Source organism: Bos grunniens, chromosome 2 (assembly GCF_055505025.1).
Source record: "Bos grunniens cultivar Pamir isolate PY7600 chromosome 2, Bosgru_T2T1.0, whole genome shotgun sequence".
In the NCBI taxonomy this organism is placed as follows: domain Eukaryota; kingdom Metazoa; phylum Chordata; class Mammalia; order Artiodactyla; family Bovidae; genus Bos; species Bos grunniens.
In genome coordinates, this window is record NC_141166.1 from 56,758,508 (window position 1) to 56,775,480 (window position 16,973).

At 42.7% G+C, this 16,973-nt stretch overlaps 1 long non-coding RNA gene across 6 annotated transcripts in view; it reads right to left on the bottom strand.

Annotated features, from left to right (window-relative positions):
- LOC147378118 (uncharacterized) overlaps positions 1-16,675 on the bottom strand; it is a 58,228-nt gene extending 41,553 nt beyond the window's left edge. Inside the window, exons 1-4 of one of the 6 annotated variants that reach the window (XR_015144725.1) lie at positions 15,022-15,823; positions 14,641-14,730; positions 3,926-3,984; positions 2,461-3,219 (exon numbers count right to left, since the gene is read on the bottom strand). This is a non-coding gene — a long non-coding RNA (uncharacterized LOC147378118). Of the gene's footprint in view, positions 1-2,460; positions 3,220-3,925; positions 3,985-9,563; positions 9,975-12,063; positions 12,266-14,640; positions 14,731-15,021 lie in introns of those variants that run through there. The other 5 variants (XR_015144724.1, XR_015144721.1, XR_015144726.1 and 2 more) reach the window with 5 other exon arrangements.
- Between the last annotated feature and the right edge of the window lie 298 nt (positions 16,676-16,973).

A 16,973-nucleotide genomic window follows, 5' to 3' on the forward strand; every position in this document is an offset into this window, starting at 1 on the left:
TCCTGTTTGGGATTCTCTGGGTTTCTTGGACTTGGGTGATTATTTCCTTCCCCAGTTTAGGGAAGTTTTCAACTATTATCTCCTCAAGTATTTTCTCATGATCTTTCTTTTTGTCTTCTTCTTCTGGAACCCCTATGATTCGAATGTTGTAGCGTTTAATATTGTCCTGGAGGTCTCTGAGATTGTCCTCATTTCTTTTAATTTCTTTTAATTCGTTTTTCTTTTATTCTCTCTGATTCATTTATTTCTACCAATCTATCCCAAGATGGCGGAGGAGTAGGACAGGGAGAACACTTTCTCCCCCACAAATTCATCAAAAGAGCATTTAAACGTCGAGTAAATTCCACAAAACAACTTCTGAATGCCGGCAGAGGACATCAGGCACCCAGAAAAGCAATCCAACTCTTCGAAAGGAGGTAGGAAAAAATATAAAAGACAAAAAAAGAGACAAAAGAGGGAGGGACGGAGCTCCATCCCGGGAAGGGAGTCTTAAAAAGAGAGAAGTTTCCAAACACCAGGAAACCTTCTCACTGCCGAATCTGTGCCGAGCTTTGGAAGCACAGAGGGCAACATAACAGGAAGAAAAAATAAATAAACAATTAAAACTCGAAGATTGCGAGTCCTACGATAACTCCCCCAGCGGAGAAGCAGCGCAGACGCCTGCAGGCGCCATTAACAAGCGGGGGCTGGGCAGGGAGGCGCAGCGCGGGCTGCATCGCTTAGAGTAAGAATCTGGCCTGAATACCCTAAGCACTATCTGAGCGAAATAATTTGGGCTAACAAACCAGACTGTGGGATATCTACCACGCGAAAAGCCAGCCCCAACCTAAGACCGCCAGGCCCGCGCACGGAACAAAGAATTGAACAGAGATAGCCGGCTGCAGACCTTCCCCCTCCGGTGACAGGCAGCCAGAGCCGGAAGGGGGCAATCGCAGCCCCAGAGAGACATTATCTATAAAACTGTAAGCAGGCTTCTTTGCTAACTAAAACTTCTTGGGGGTCTGGACGGTTAACATCTGCCTAAGAAGGTGCGCCGGTTTTGCGCCCAGATAACCGAGTGGCGGGGAGGCGATAAGTCGCAGCATTGGCGCTCGCCAAACACCTCATCACTTGAGCTGCTCGGACCTGGGAAGAGCACAATACTCAGGCCCAACTGAGTCTGCGCCTCTGAGGACTACCCGAGTGCCTGAACCTGAGCGGCTTGGACCTGGGAGGTACATACAACCCAGGGCCAGCCTCGGATTGTTCCTGGCGGAACAACCTAGAGCCCGAGCAGTGTGGGCAGGGAGGCTACACGCGCAGTGAGCGGGGGCAGACCCAGTGTGGCTGAGGCACTGCGAGCGCACGCCAGTGTTATTTGCTTGCAGCATCCCTCCCTCCCTACCCACAGCGCGACTGAACAAAGAGAAGAAATACAGTTCCACCCATCAGAACACTGACACAAGCTTCCCTAACCAGGAAACCTTGACAAGCCACCTGTACAAACCCACACACAGCGAGGAATAGCCACAATAAAGAGAACTCCACAAACTGCCAGAATACAGAAAGGACACCCCAAACTCAGCAATTTAAACAAGATGAAGAGACAGAGGAATAGCCAGCAGATAAAGGAACAGGATAAATGCCCACCAAACCAAACAAAAGAGGAAGAGATAGGGAATCTACCTGATAAAGAATTCCGAATAATGATAGTGAAATTGATCCAAAATCTTGAAATTAAAATGGAATTACAGATAAATAGCTTGGAGACAAGGATTGAGAAGATGCAAGAAAGGTTTAACAAGGACCTAGAAGAAATAAAAAAGAGTCAATATACAATGAATAATGCAATAAATGAAATTAAAAACACTCTGGAGGCAACAAATAGTAGAATAACAGAGGCAGAAGATAGGATTAGTGAATTAGAAGATAGATTGGTAGAAATAAATGAATCAGAGAGATATTGTTATATTGTACTCAATACTCTCCCCAAATTTATCTGAAGATCCGACCTACAACCTAAACCAAAGTAATAGAACTATATTTTGTAGACATAGACAAGCTGATACTAAAATTTATGTGGAAAAGCCAAAACAGTTTTGAAAAAGAACAAGACTGTAAGATCTTACGTGCTGTGTGTGTGCTCAGTCGCTAAGTCATGTCTGACTCTTTCCGATCCTGTAGGCTGTAACCTGCCAGGCTCCTCTCCCCATGGCATTTCCCAGGCAAGAATACTAGAGTGGGTTGCCATTTCCTTCTCCAGAAGGTCTTCCCGACCCAAGGATGAAACCCATGTCTCTTGCATTGCAGACAGATTCTTTACCATTGAGCCACCTGGGAAATACATTAGACCTTATTCTCTCTGACTTTAAGAATCATTATAAAGCAACATGGATCAAAACTATGTGGTATTAATGAAAGGAGAGATCAATGGAACAGAATAGAGAGTTCAGAAATAGAGCACACATACATGGTCAATTGATTACTGACAAAGGTTCCAAGGTAATTGGTATGATTAATGTTTTGTGTTACTTTAGAGGTTACAGGATGTCCAGAAATCTGGATAAACATTATTTCTAGGTGTGTCCGTGAGAGTATTTCTGGGAGAGATCAGCATTGGTATCAGTAAACTGAGTAGGGCAGATGGCTCTCCCCAGTGTAGGCAGGTATCTTCAAGTCCATTGAGGGCCTGAATAAAACAAAAGGCAGAGGAACAGAGAATTTTCTCTCCTTTCGCCTGACTGCTTGAATGAAAATAATGGTCTTTTGCTCTTGGACTGAAGCTTAAAACACCTGTGCTCCTGGTTCTGAGACCTTTGAATTTGGACTGGAATTATACCAAAGCTTCCCTGGGGCTTCAGCTTGCAGATGGTAGTACTTCTTAGCCTACATAATTAAATTAGTCAATTCCTCATAATAAATAATTGTATATATTTTGTATATAATATAAACATAATATAAAGTACATGTAACAGAAATATAAACATATATCCTATTGGTTTTGTGTCTCTGTGCTGTGCTTAGTCACTCAGTTGTATCTGACTCTTTGCAACCCCATGGACTGCAGTCCACCAGGCTCCTCTGTCCATCTGGATTCTCCAGGAAAGAATACTGGAGTGGGTTGCCATGCCTCTTCCAGGGGATCTTCCCAATCCAGGGATTGAACCTAGGTCTCCCACATTGCAGGTGGATTCTTTACCAACAGACTCATCAGGAAAGTCCTTTGCATCTCTGGAGAAACTTAATATAGTAATTTGTTTAGAAAGAATAGTATTTTCAACAAATTGTGGTGGACAATTAGATATTTATATATAAAAAAAAAACTTTGACCCATGTCTTATACCATATACAAAAATGAATTAAATCTAAATTTTAATTTTAAAACTATAAATTTCTTAGAAGAAAACATAAGAGAAAATCTTTTTGACTTTGAGTTAGGCAAAACATCTTTATATACCACAGTAGAAGTATTATCCATAAAATAAAAAATTGATTAATCAACATTTAAAACTTCTGCTCTTTGAGGGACAATTAAGAAACTTTACAGACATAAATCACCAACTGGGAAAAATATTTGTAAAATATGTCTAATGAAGCACTTATAACAAAAATGTATAAAGAACCTTAAAAATGCAATATTAAGAAAACAAACTATCCAGTTTTTAAAAATGGCCAAAGTTTTGAACAGACACTTTACCAAAAACGGTGTATGGGTGGCACACAGGACATGAAAGGTATGCAACACTGTCAGTCACTGAGCAAATTAAAACCGCAGTGAGGTATCACTATACAAGCACCTATTAGACCTGCTAAAAGAAAAAAATACCAAGTGCTGATGAAGATATGGATCAACTGGAGATGTATGCACTGCTGGTGGGAATGCAATATGACATAACAGCCACCTTTGAAAGCTGTCAGTTTCTTATTAAGTTAAACATACACTTACCCCATGATTCAGCTATCTCATTTCCCAGGAGAAGTGAAGACTTTTATTCACATGGAAACCTGTAAGTATATGTTTACAGTGATTTTATTAATAAATACCCAAAAATGGGAAACACCTCAAATGTCTTTCAACTGGCAAATTGGTTAAAAAAAGAAATGTGCAGCCATACAATGGAGTACGACTCACCAGTAAGAACAAACAAACCGATGATTCATGGAAAAACTATCAGATGTATTAATGCTAAGTAAGTAAAGCTATATACAGTGTGATTCCTCTTTAATTCCTTTTTAAAGCTTATTTTTATTGAAGTAGAGTTGATTTACAATGTTGCGTTAGTTTCTGCTGTATAGAAAAGTGAATCAGCCATACATATACATATATACCTTGTGTTTAGGATTTCCTTCCCAGTTAGGTCACCAAAGAACATTGAGAAGGGTTTCCTGTGCTATATAGTAGGTTATCTCATTAGTTATCTATTTCACACATCGTAGTGTCTATATGTCAATCCCAATCACCAAATTCAACTTGAAAAGGCAAAGATATTGAGAGAAAACAGATTGGTGGTGGCAAGGGCTAGTGGTAAGGTGAGGGTGACTAGAAAGGAGAACAAGGGAACTTAGGGGGGTGATGCAGAGTTCTACATCTTGATTAAGGTGGTGGTCATACAACTGTGGGCTCTCCAGGCGGCGCTGTGGTAAAGAATCCACCTGCAGGTTTGATCCCTGGATTGGCAAGCTCCCCTGGAGAAGAAAATGGCAACCCACTTCAGTATTCTTGCCTGGAAAATTCCATGAACAGAGGAGACTGGTGGGCTATAGACCATGGAGTCCCAAAGAAACAGACATGACTGAGCATACACACACACAAACACACACACAGATGCAACTGTAGCACTTGTCAGAAGTCATATAACTGTACATTTAAACAGGGTGAACTTTACATAGTATTGATCATATATAAATTATACCTCCATATGCTCAACTTTTAAAAGAATGAGAGAGGGAGAAAGAGAGACTGTGTGAGCAAACAAAAGAGACAATCCAGGGCTCCGAGGAGGTTAGAAATTCATCAGGATGAAATGGCTAAAATCTCATTCCTTTTACTTAAAAAAATGAAGTCTTTTACCACCAACATCATGGTGGGAAGTTCAGGAACAGAATGATGTAGGCAAATGAGCCTGCAGGATGGCTCAGCCAGCGAGGCCAGCAGCATGTATCACAGAAGCATCATACCAAGGGAGGCAACAGAATCCAGGGTACCAGGATTCAGGTGAATGGAGGTCCAAGCAGGAGCTGCAGCCAGGACATAAGAGAGAACTGGGCTGGTTTGGACTAGCCCTGAAGGAGAAGTGAGACAAGCTCCCCTTTCCTCTAAAAGTACCAGAGAAGATAGTCCTTAAATGGACAAAAGCAGACACTTGGACTATAATTCAAAAAACAATCCAGTCTCAGATTTTTTCTTCTACTACATATCAAGTTGTACTGAATTCATCTTTTACAACAGAAGTATAAACAAGCCCAAAGTCAAGAATTTGCTTGCTGTTTTTCTACTTTGTGAATTATCACCACTCTAGCAGATACATTAAACATTTGTTTCACTTAAAGCTGTAAAAAACCATTAAGATCCATCTTTGCGTTGCTAACAAATATGATGTCAATGCTGTTAGTTCATATATAAAAAAATGGATAGCATCTTCTCATTTTTTTTTAAATGATGCGGGGTTTGACTTGGATAAGAGTTCAATGGTGTTCTTTAAAAATACTCTTTTTACAAATGAGTTAGGCTCAGGATTTTATTTAAGTCAGCTATTCACAAACAAGTATCCTAAGGAAAACTATTTCCACTGTGTAAGCTGTAGAAAAGAGAGAGGAAGAGGAAGAAGGGTGGTCAGATCAGTTGGACAAATGTGGCAGTGTTTCCCCTTGGAATTCATGATGCACGTTGGTGCTAAAGAACCTTCCAGGAAGCAAGCTTGTTTAACTATACTGGGGCCACATACATTTTGCCAGGTGTCCAGCACAGATCTTAAGACAAGGAGGCATTCTGTCTCTTGTTTTGAATGAAGCCAATATTTCCCAAGCTTTAACCAGAGAATCTTTTCTTCTAGAACATCTGTTTTAACAACCTGCTATCAGTGTTTTCAGAAACTTCTGAGTCAGCTATTTTTTAAAAAAAAAATCAATGTGGAAATTTAAAAGGAAAATTTACATTGCCCAATAAAGAAGAAAAGAGAAAAAAATTTACTAAAAAATTCACCTGATATCCTACTGTCAGATATAGTCACGTCTTTCCTCTGCCATTTAGAGTTCAGCTAAAATCTGGTGAGTTTAGCAGTTTTCTAATTTGGGGCTTTTCCCCTTAGGCCTCAGGAAGTTAATTCAAATGATAGTCTGACTTTTTCACCACTATCATGTCATGTTTTTAAATGACAGGGTGAAAACAATAACATGAAAAGCTACAAATTATGCATTTTATAGGGGATGGAAAAGTTCAGTTAATCATAGTCCTTTTAAGATTGATTTTCACAACTTATCTCATTCCAGAAGGGTCTGGAAATAGGAACTGTCAAAATAGATTAAGGAAGCCAGTCTTCAGTTCTGTAGATCCATTAGATAACGAGGGTATCAAAAATCTTGTAATACAGCTCAGTTCTTTAGAGGGAAGCAAGGAACAAGACAGGGTTAGAGGTTGCAAAGTCTTAGGAAAGGCTTTAGCCTGATGGAAACACTATCCCCATGGGTGGGCCCACCAGGATGTATAGCCCTCAGCTTCCTCCATCCTCCCTGACTTTGCTAACAGTCAGGGCCCTTCTCTATTTACCTGAGGAGGCTTACAGGGAGGCGCTGACAACATACACTTGCCTGCGTGCAGTAACAGCACTTCCTGCTTCCTCCTTTACCATCTGGATTTCATAGAGGATTTCCAAATGCAGGGAGAGGGAGGAGCCCTGGATGTTCCAGGCTCACGTTGCCTAGAGATCCAGCATGAATGACTCAGGGTTCTGTCAGAGGGGCAGAGTCACTCTATGTTTCAGGATAAAGTACCTTTTAGAGGAACTAGATCTCACACAAGTGTGGGAGCAGCTGGGGAAGTGAAGGTGTGAAAGGGCAAGTTGGGGGATGAAGTGTCGTAAACTAGTCAAGCAGAGGAGTTAATCATGTTTCAAGGACTGAAGGGCGATTATGAAGTGGGGTTGTGATGAGGTTTTCAGGGAGCTCTGGCCTTTGTTTCTGCTGTGGGTCTGTAGCCTGGTATCTGGCAAGGGGCTCGGGGCTGCTGGTCAGCATGGCCAGTTGTCTGGATGCAGAGCAGAGTGAGGATAAGCTTTGCCCATCCTTCACTACACGGGACTCCAAAAACACCCTCAGAAAGTGACAGCCATGGCCTCTCTTCTGCCTTTCAAATCTTGTGCAGTTTCCACTCCTGGTCGACTCTAACCTGGCTCAGGGCAGGAAGAGGATCTACGGAAACAAAGTTCCCACCCAAGGTAACTTGGCATAGTGCAACCCACCACATATAGTCTGCACAATCGGCAGACTGAAAATGTGAAATATGCAAGAGGCCCCTCTGGGCAACATGCAGAATTCAAGGTCAACTTCTGCAATGCTCCACGAGCTCCTATTTTTTTCTAGGATAGCACTGAAGACGTTCTCTTGTGTGTGCTCAGTGGCTCAGTCATGTCTGACTTTCTGTGGTCCCATGGACCTTCCAGGCAAGACTACTGGAGTGGGTTACCACCTCCTACTCCAGGGGATCTTCCTGACCCAGAAATCAAACCCACATCTCTTGACTTTGCTTATGTCACTGATAATCAGAACATTGCTAAACCTCGAAAGGAGTGTCAACAAAATGTCATCCACAGAAGAATATTCTGCTCTCTCCAAATTATTCTACTCCATACCTGGAGATGGCCCATGGAGACATCCTTCTGGCTTCCACAGGAAAAACCTTGGACCCTAGCATTAGTGAAAGCTTTTATTAGCAAAGGCAGTTACCTGGTCTTTCTAATTTAGTTCTCTCTATATAACTTGAGACAATGGAAGAGATGATCCCTCTCTAGTTCTGACATTCTATAATTCTACATCTATGGAAACCTAACATCTGGAGCGGCAAGTCTGCCATTTTCATGCATAGGAAGAAACTCTGCCAAAGAAAACCTCCAGCTTATGGAAAAGAAAAAGCAGTAGTCATCTTTTCTCATTAGCTGCACCAGATTCCGCTACCTCAGCTACATGCTGGTTAGTCATCTCCAGTAATAACCTCCACTCCCAGCTCCAGGCCGCTGCCCAGGCTCAGGCTGAAGTCTGTGGTCATGAGTCACAAACTCTTAGAGCCAGGAATCGAAACGAGACCGCGAAAGGCAATTTGCCTTCCCTAACTGGTTTCCTAAGAACGGGTTCCTTCCCGAAAGAAAAGAATAGTATTTGTGGCTTATGAAATACCAAGTTGTATTCCCCCTAAACGCATGGCTCCAGATATAAGTTTTAATCTCCAATTGGAAAAACGGAGATTTTGGTTTTAGTTATCACTGTCAGTTGTTGGAACCAGAGCTCCTTCGTGGGACATTAGGTCACAGCAAATGCAATGCTTAACAGAACACAATCATTGACACAATCTGCTCCTGTCTGGGAAATGTGATGAGGCTGCTTACTTATCCTTTTGGAATTTTCCTTTTGCTTAATTTTAGGACATGAATTAAAGCAAGGCTTTGCAGTAGCAGTGTCCTTCTAAGGCCATCCTACCCGTCCTCTCTCCCCACAGGTGTGTTCACCTGAGCTCCTTGCTGGAATTCTACTAGACATCTAATAAATACTCACTGACCATCCTCTCTCTTCTGCTACATTATGAGAAATAAGAAGGAGGTGAAGCCAGTCCTACTTTTAGAGTACCACACCCAGGGCAGCCTCCACTGCCTAATTTCAAAGTTTGAGAGGAAACAGGAAATGCAATTTGCGGACTATAAAAAGAGGCTTGGAGAGGATCAAAGTTTGGATAGAAATGGAAACCCAAGTATCTTCTGCAAAGCTAGCACACTGGGCCCCAGGGAATGGCAGGGAGTGGCTATATGGACAGTGTTACTGCCAGAATTTGGCCAAGGGAGATAAAGGGCAAGGCTGAGGGTGGGAGTGTGATCCTGGGAATCTAAAATAAGTACATGCGAGGAGAGCAGCATAGAAAACAAGGGAAGAGGCCAAGGAGAAGCGAGGAAGACCACAAAGAAGCAGTGCAGGATTTGAAAATCGAGCAAGCTGATTCATGATTGGTGATCTTGCTCAAAGCCCAGGATGAGCTGTTCCTAAGACCTCCCATGGGAAGGGGAGAGGAGTGGGAAAGTTTTCCCAAAAGATCCCTTCCAGCTTCCAGGGGAGGTGATGTCCGTGCTGATCTTAACAACTGGGTTGGAGGGAGTTAGTGATACTACACTGACTAGGAAGCCAGACAGCTGGGCGCCAGCCAGTCCCCACGGCATACTATTGTGTCATCTTAGCCCAAGTTGTGCCTTGGTTTCCTCATCTGTAAAGTTTATTCAGTCAACACATCTTTGCTGAGCTAGGCAGCATTCTGATAAATAAAACAGACAGAAATCCCTGCTCCCTATAGCATACCTTTTAATGGATAAGAATAATAATCATAATAATAGTCATAATAATAATACCCAACTCAAGAGGTGGTCATTGAAGATTAAGGAGCAAATACATATCAAGCACACAAAACAGTCACAGCATATACAACAGATGTTCAACAATGTTATTATTTTAATTGTTAGGTGGGCAAGAAGGCAAGGGCATTCCAGTCAGAGGTACAAAGAATGTGGTGAATATGGAAACAGTAAGGAGTTAATTATGGCCACTTTGATGCACACCAGGGATAAAGATAAAGTTGGAGAGTTGATTTAGGACCCCAGCTCCCTGAGCCCTTAGCACTTCCTACACATCTTCAGAGGTAGCAGGCTTCAGGCTCTAGACTTTACATCTCAGCTCAGTTATTCAGTAACTTGCTTCCTGTGTGACTTTGGATAAGTAACTGGAGCTCTCTGTGCTTCTGTTTCCTGTAAATTGTAGTAACGAGTTCTATTTCACAAAGTTGGTAGGGGATTAAGAGAGTTAATACTTGTTAGCTCTTAAAACCTGTGGTCACAACTCAGGGAGCATTTAAAATACCTAAGCTTCAATTAGTCATTCTTATCATTTTTATTTCTATCATCTTCCTCAAGTCTCTAGTTTACCCATAGGTTCTACAGTTATTCTTCCTGTTTTGTTTTGTTTTGTTTTCCTTCTGTCTCCAACACAACTCATCAGGAAATTCTGCCTTTACCCTTTACTAGGTCTACGGGATGCTTTCTTTTCCCTCTAGGTTTTCTTTTCTACTCTAGGCCCTTACTGTCTTGTTCCAATAATAGAGCCGCAGTTTTCTAGTTGGCTTCTTTTTCTGAAGTTATCCTTTATCCCAGGATGTTTTCACAAAGCTGCCAGAATTATCTTAGAGAGCATCGTGCACATGTTTAAGAATCTGTAATGTCTATTGCACATATTCATCTTATCCTGGCATTCAGAATAATTGCATAAGCCCTGCCACCCCAACCACCACTACCACTTTCCTACAATTCCCCTACCCCCTCTAGGATGGCTAGCTCAGGTGCAAGACAGAAAAGGTACTTTGCCCTCAAGATATTTGACTACCATCTGCAGTAAAATCCTTGTTATAAGCCAGGGTCTCACCAGGAAACAGATGGTACATTCAAATTGGATACTTTAGGTACAGTTAATAAAAGGACTATTTACAAAGCTTTGGGTAGGATTTAGGGAAACAAATAATGGGGAGTGTAGTACCCCAGCGGTTGCAACAGTCAGGAGTTGTTATCACCCACTAGGCCTGGAGATTTAAGGGCAGAATGTAGTTACCAAAGTGGGACCTTTAGTAGAGGGATGTGGGCAAGACATGGTAACCTAGCAAACAGAAGGGGAATAAGAAATGCTCTCACATTCTTTTTACCCTCTGATTTTCTCTGAATTCAACCAGAAGCCAGAGAGTGTGGCGGCACATTGAAACAGCTCATACAGATCAATTTCTTGGACACAGAGCAAGGTGATGAAGTGGGAAGAGTAGACCAGGAGGAGCAAATGAGAAACACTCCTGCAGAATCATAATAACAAATATAAATCTATGATGACCCTACAGCTGCACAGTATATAACATGCACAGTCAAATGCAACAGTCCTGACACCGTAATATGGTTAGGACCACCTCCACCTCCAATCACATTATACTTCCACCCCCTAGCCTTCACCACCAAGGCCAAGGCTTGACCTAAAGGAGCCTCTGTACAAATCAAGAAAATGTGTACCTTCCCCAAGACACGACTTTTATTTGATGGAAAGTTTTGGAACATGCTGAGTTTGGTAGAATAAGATGTCTTACAGCCATCTGCCAGAAAGTGTTCATTATCATAAAGATACAAGCCTGCAAGGATGCATATACAAGGACAGCAGCGTGAGGAGCTCTGCAGACCCACTCCCCAGAGGAATAAGCAAAACTCGTGAAAACTATTAAAACAACAGAAACCATATTTAAAGTCTCTGGAAATTGTCCTAAATGAGGAAACCTTTCTTTACTCAAGAAAATTTATTAAATTTTATTTCAAAATCAGAGAGATCCTGAGGCATCTGAATCAACAACCCATTTCTTCCATCCCCCTCACCCCCAACCCCCCACCACCCCACCACTTCCCCTGCATCTCAGCTGAAGGGAAATTCCACTACAGGCAGGTGTAGCCAAGATGGGGCTTCCTCTCCCCTCAGCTCCCTATCAAAAGTTACTATATCTCACCAGGAGAGCATTTCTTATCCCCTCCAGGTCTGTTAAAGAGGCTAGATTCCTTGTGAGTGTGGCTGAGAGGTTCGGGTCTCTTCTGAAACTCAGCTACCACTTAGAAGACAGGGCTCTAACCCAGGCATGGAACAAGAACCCTGGAAGGTGATCACCTTCATCCCAACTCACTGATGGGGTTGAGGCTGTACCCTGGAAGAGACAAGCTGAGAAGAGGAGAGGCTCTCACCCTTCCCAGCATGCAGAGTCATGGCTTAGAGGTTTTGACCTGGGGGAGACAAAGTCCATAAGAAAAGAGAGCCCCCATGCGCTTCTTAAAGAAATCAACTTTATTTAAAACAAAGTATAAAATGGAGTAGGACAGTGGGACCTGTCACTTGTACCTTGTACCTCCTGGGTACAAGTCTCCCATTTCTTCTTTGTAGGATACAGGCCTCATTCAGCTTGCTAAACCTGCTGTCATTCCAGGGTGGTTCTGTACACACCCAAGTTTTCACCCTCTGAGGAGCAACACTGCCAGAGGGTGAGACAGAGGGGGAAACAGACTTCACTAAAATAGTCTAACCAAGTTACTAAACAAACAAACCATAAAAACAAGCTCCAGAGACAAGAGAGGGAAATTGGAATCCAGAGTTGCTACAGTTGCTGTTACCTAAAACACACAGTTTTCAACAACAACAAAAAATTATAACACAGGCATAGGAAGAGGAAAATGTGACCCATACATAGGGAATGAAAGAGCAGACAAGATCTGCCTTGATAGGGCCCAGATGTGGGATTATACAAAGACTTCAAAGCAATCATTATAAAGATATTCAAAGAACTAAAGGAAACCATGCTTTAAAAAGAAAGATACGGTGATAATGTCTCATCAAATAGAAAACATTAATAAAAGGATAGAAATTATTTTTAAAAAACCAAACGGAAATTCTCAAGTTGAAAATACAGTAACTGAAATGAAAAATTCACTAGACAGGCTCAACAGTAAATGTGAGCTGGCAGAATAATGAATCAGAAAACTTGAAGATAGATGGAGATGGTTCAGTCTGAAGAAGGAAAGAACATGCAGAACAATTGCTAGAGCCTTAGTGAAATGTGACACACGTCTAAGTACAGCAACATGTGCATAACTGGAGTGCCAGGAAGAGAGGAAACAAAAAAAGCAGAAGAAATAATGGCTGGAAGCTTCCCATTGTGAATGACAACAATTGAGATGTGATGCTTTGTGTGGTGCACAGCCTGCGCAGCTGTACAGGCAGTCTGAATTTACCACCAGTCACCACCACCATTACCATCTCTGCATCCCGCCCCCCACTTTTTTTTCCTCCAAAATAACAATTCTGCTCTATTCAGGTCAGTCTAAATTATCATCTGAACTTGTCTTAAGTCATTCTAGCACATATCTTTTCCCTTGTCAACTCCTATTCTTGGCTCACCCTTCTGGTTTCTTTTTATTAGTTACAAGCCTATCATTTCTATCAAGTTCCCAAGCCCACGTATTTTTATCTGACTATATATATTGCTGACATGCTTTCTGATTGTTCTAACATTTTATTTAGTTGCCTGACAGATATTTATTGAATGCCTGTTATGTTTCAGACATCATACTTGGCAGTAGCAAACAAAAAGACAAACACGTCACCTTCATTAGGCTGCACACGCGTAGGCAAATAAAGAGCATACTTTTAGATAGCAATAGGTGCTCTGTGAATATAAAGCAGGGTGACAGAGGTTACCTGGGGGGAGAGAGTTGTCTTAGATAGTGTGCAGAGACGGCATGGCTGATATTTGAGCAGAGAACTGAATGAAGTCCAGGAGCCAGCCAAGTAAGTGCAAGGAAAGAGGCAGGGGAGACAGCAGAGGTGAAGGCCTCAAGGCAGGAACATTCATGGTGGGTCTGAAGAAGAACTAAAAAAGACAGTGTGATAGGAGATCATTAAACCAGCAGGGAAAGAGTAGGAGTTGAAGTTGGAGGAACAGTTGGTGGGGGTGGGGGCTCCATTGTATAGGGCCATATTGGTGTGCCCTGTCTGTCCTTGGGAAGTCTGGTTGGGAGTACTTCTTGAAATAACCCATGTTCTCCCTTATCCTCTACCCAGGCCCTATCTGTCCAGTGAAAGGAGGGCAATTTTTTAATATGTAGACCTCAGAGTTTCTGATCTTGAAAAGGAGAACTGTTAGAGCCAAGGGTGAGGGCCAGATTGGGGAACAGGACCAGGGGCACTGAGGGTTAGAGATCAGCGACAACCACTCAGGGTGGTAGGGCCCTAGCAAGTCGACAGATAGATTTTTTGCGTAAGCTTAATCTGTGTCAAGACCTTTATATACACAATGCCATATAAACTTCACTGCAATCTTGAGACACAGGCTTTATCTTCCTGTTTCACACAGAAAGAATCTGAGACACAAAATACTAAGTAGATTGTCCGCAATTACCCTGTTGAGGGTAAAGCTAGGATTTTAATCTACATTTGTTTGGTCAAAAGCCCAGACTTTTAACCAACCATTATCGCTTCTGTGTCGAATCTTAAAGGTTTTATAGGAGGCCCACCAGAAAAACAGTAGGAAAAGGAGGAAAGCAGTGAAGGAATTTAGTAGGAAGAAATCCTTAATTCCTATGACCTGTGAATATTTTGACCACACAAGTAAATATTATTGTTTATGGTCAATCTGTTCTTTTTATTTCATATAAGTTAGCATTTCAATGAGAATTGACTTGAGAGTAGAAGATAAAATCCTACAGTTTTTATTTTAAAACCAATAGCAAGGTTTTTTTTGTCTTCTTAGAAAACTGCTATATGTTGGTTTTTTTAGTTTAGAAAACACAGAAAACAGAAGAAAACAAAAATCACCTAGTGAATACTCATTCAGTTTAAGTGCTGACATACCTGTTTAGAATCTTCTGGGTCCTCATTGTAAATTCTTAGTAGAATCTGCTTGGTTCAGCTTGGATCATATTTGTTCCTTGAGCCATTCACCTGTAGCCAGGAAGGTTAGGATCATATAGTGATATCAGAGTTGCAGAGACCCACCCCTTTGGGTTTTCAGAGAAGGAGATCATGAAGGACCCAAGAGGCTATGAAATTTGGTTGTGGAAAGCTCTTCCTGAAGGCAATGCTGTTGGGGAATGGGGGGCATCTAGCAGGACCAGAGACAGATGAATTTGGGGCTGTTGCACCTAGGCAAAAAAATAGGCTCCTGCACTAAGTAGTGACTATTGGATGGAGAGCTGAAGAAGGAAAAATTAGGAGGGAGAACCAACCAACTACCTTTGGTGACTGATTTGATGGGGGAGATGAGACTGGGTTTAGGTAAGAGGACAGGAAAACTGGTTAACAAGATGGTGATTTTGAGGTGCCTGTGGAACAACTAAGAAGATGTGTCCCATGGGCAGTTGTGGGCAGTTAGAGCTTAAAAGAGTGATCTGGGTCGGAGTGAGGTGGTGGTTCCAGCTGGGAATGAGGATAAGATAATCAGGGAGAATGTGCGGAGTGAGAAGCCAGAACCCAGGGAGGGCTACTAATGGATAAGGGGCAGTCAATTAGGAGTCTGAACAGGTGTGATTGAAGAGTTGAGAACTAGCATGGAGTGCTGTCATGGAAATCAGCAGAGAGTATTGTCAGGAAAGTTGATGGGAAATGCTGCAGACAGATCCAATGACACAGAGCCTGAAGAGAATCTTTTCAACCTAGCAGCAAGGTAGATTCACTGTGGGGAGGGGTAGAAAGCGAAGCCCGGTTGTAGAAGTGAACACACTGTGAGAACAGAGATGATGTGGGAGGCCTTTCAGGAAGTTTGGCCATTAAGGGAAGAAGACAGGATAAGGCAGAAGCCAGAATAAAAGAAATATGGATAGATGAAAGAGAAAGAGTGTGGGGGGTGTGTGTGTGTGTGTGTGTGTGTGTGTAAGAGAAAGAGGAGGAGAGAAAGGGAGAGAGGAATGTGGCTAAGTGCATTTAGGAAGTTTAATAAAGAATAAGATGCAGAAGAAGGGATCCTGAGCCCAAGCGAAAAAGATGGACCAGTGCCTTAGAGGATGGGGAGGGGTGAGTCTGGGTGGCAGTCAGTGTGCAGACCCATAAGCAGTGGGTTGAGGATCTCTGCCTGGTGGCCTCCTTTTTCTCAGTAACCAAAGAGACCACGTCATCTGCTGACGAGGTGGGAGAAGGTAGGCTAGGGTTTGAGGAGTATGAACTCTATGTGTGCTGTGCTTAGTTGCTCAGTCGTGTTCAACTCTTTGCCACCCCATGGACTGTAACCCGCCAGGCTCCTCTGTCCATGGGGATTCTCCAGGCAAGAATACTGGAATGGGTTGCCATGCCCTCCTCCTGGGGATCTTCCCAACCCAGGGATCGAACCCAAGTCTCCCACACTGCAGGTGATTCTTCACTATCTGAGCCACCAGGGAAGCCCAGTATGAACTCTCTGCCATGTGAATTGGAGACATATAGAGACATTTCCTGCTGACATCAGAATCTGTGATGCTGTGGTGACCTCTGTCTGAGCAGCAAGGACTTCTCTGTAACACAGAACTCAGCAGCCCAGGCTGAAGAAAAAGAATGCATATGATTAGAATGGTCTGGTTTGGGGGTTTTGCTGAATGTAGGGGACAGAATGGCAAAAAGGAAGGGGTAATGGGCATAGAGAAGAGGAAGTAGGAAGTGGGAGAGGAGGAGTGGCCAGGGCCAAGGTGGGACAGCAGGAGCACAGCACTGTGTGTTTAAAATAATCTAGTTTCTCCATCCAGGAGATATTGCATGACCGTAGATGACAAAGCCTTGACTCTTGTGCTTTAGTGTGCTTTAGTAACTCTGTGTTAGGCTTAGACAGTCTAGTCTCTAGCTAAAGGCTCTCCCAACCACAGGGGTAATAACAAACTAACAATAAGCTAATAATAAACATTTCTGAGCCTTTTGGAACATTTGTGCTAGTGGCTTCTCACAGTTTGCTGCTGCTGCTAAGTCGCTTCAGTTGTGTCCAACTCTGTGCGACCCCATAAGACGGCAGCCCACCAGGCTCCCCTGTCCCTGGGATTCTCCAGGCAAGAACACTGGAGTGGGTTGCCATTTCCTTCTCCAATGCAGGAAAGTGAAAAGTAAAAGTGAAGTCGCTCAGTCGTGTCCGACTCTTAGCGACCCCATGGACTGCAGCCTACCAGGCTCCTCCGTCCATGGGATTTTCCAGGCAAGAGTACTGGAGTGGGGATGGTTTACATCATTTA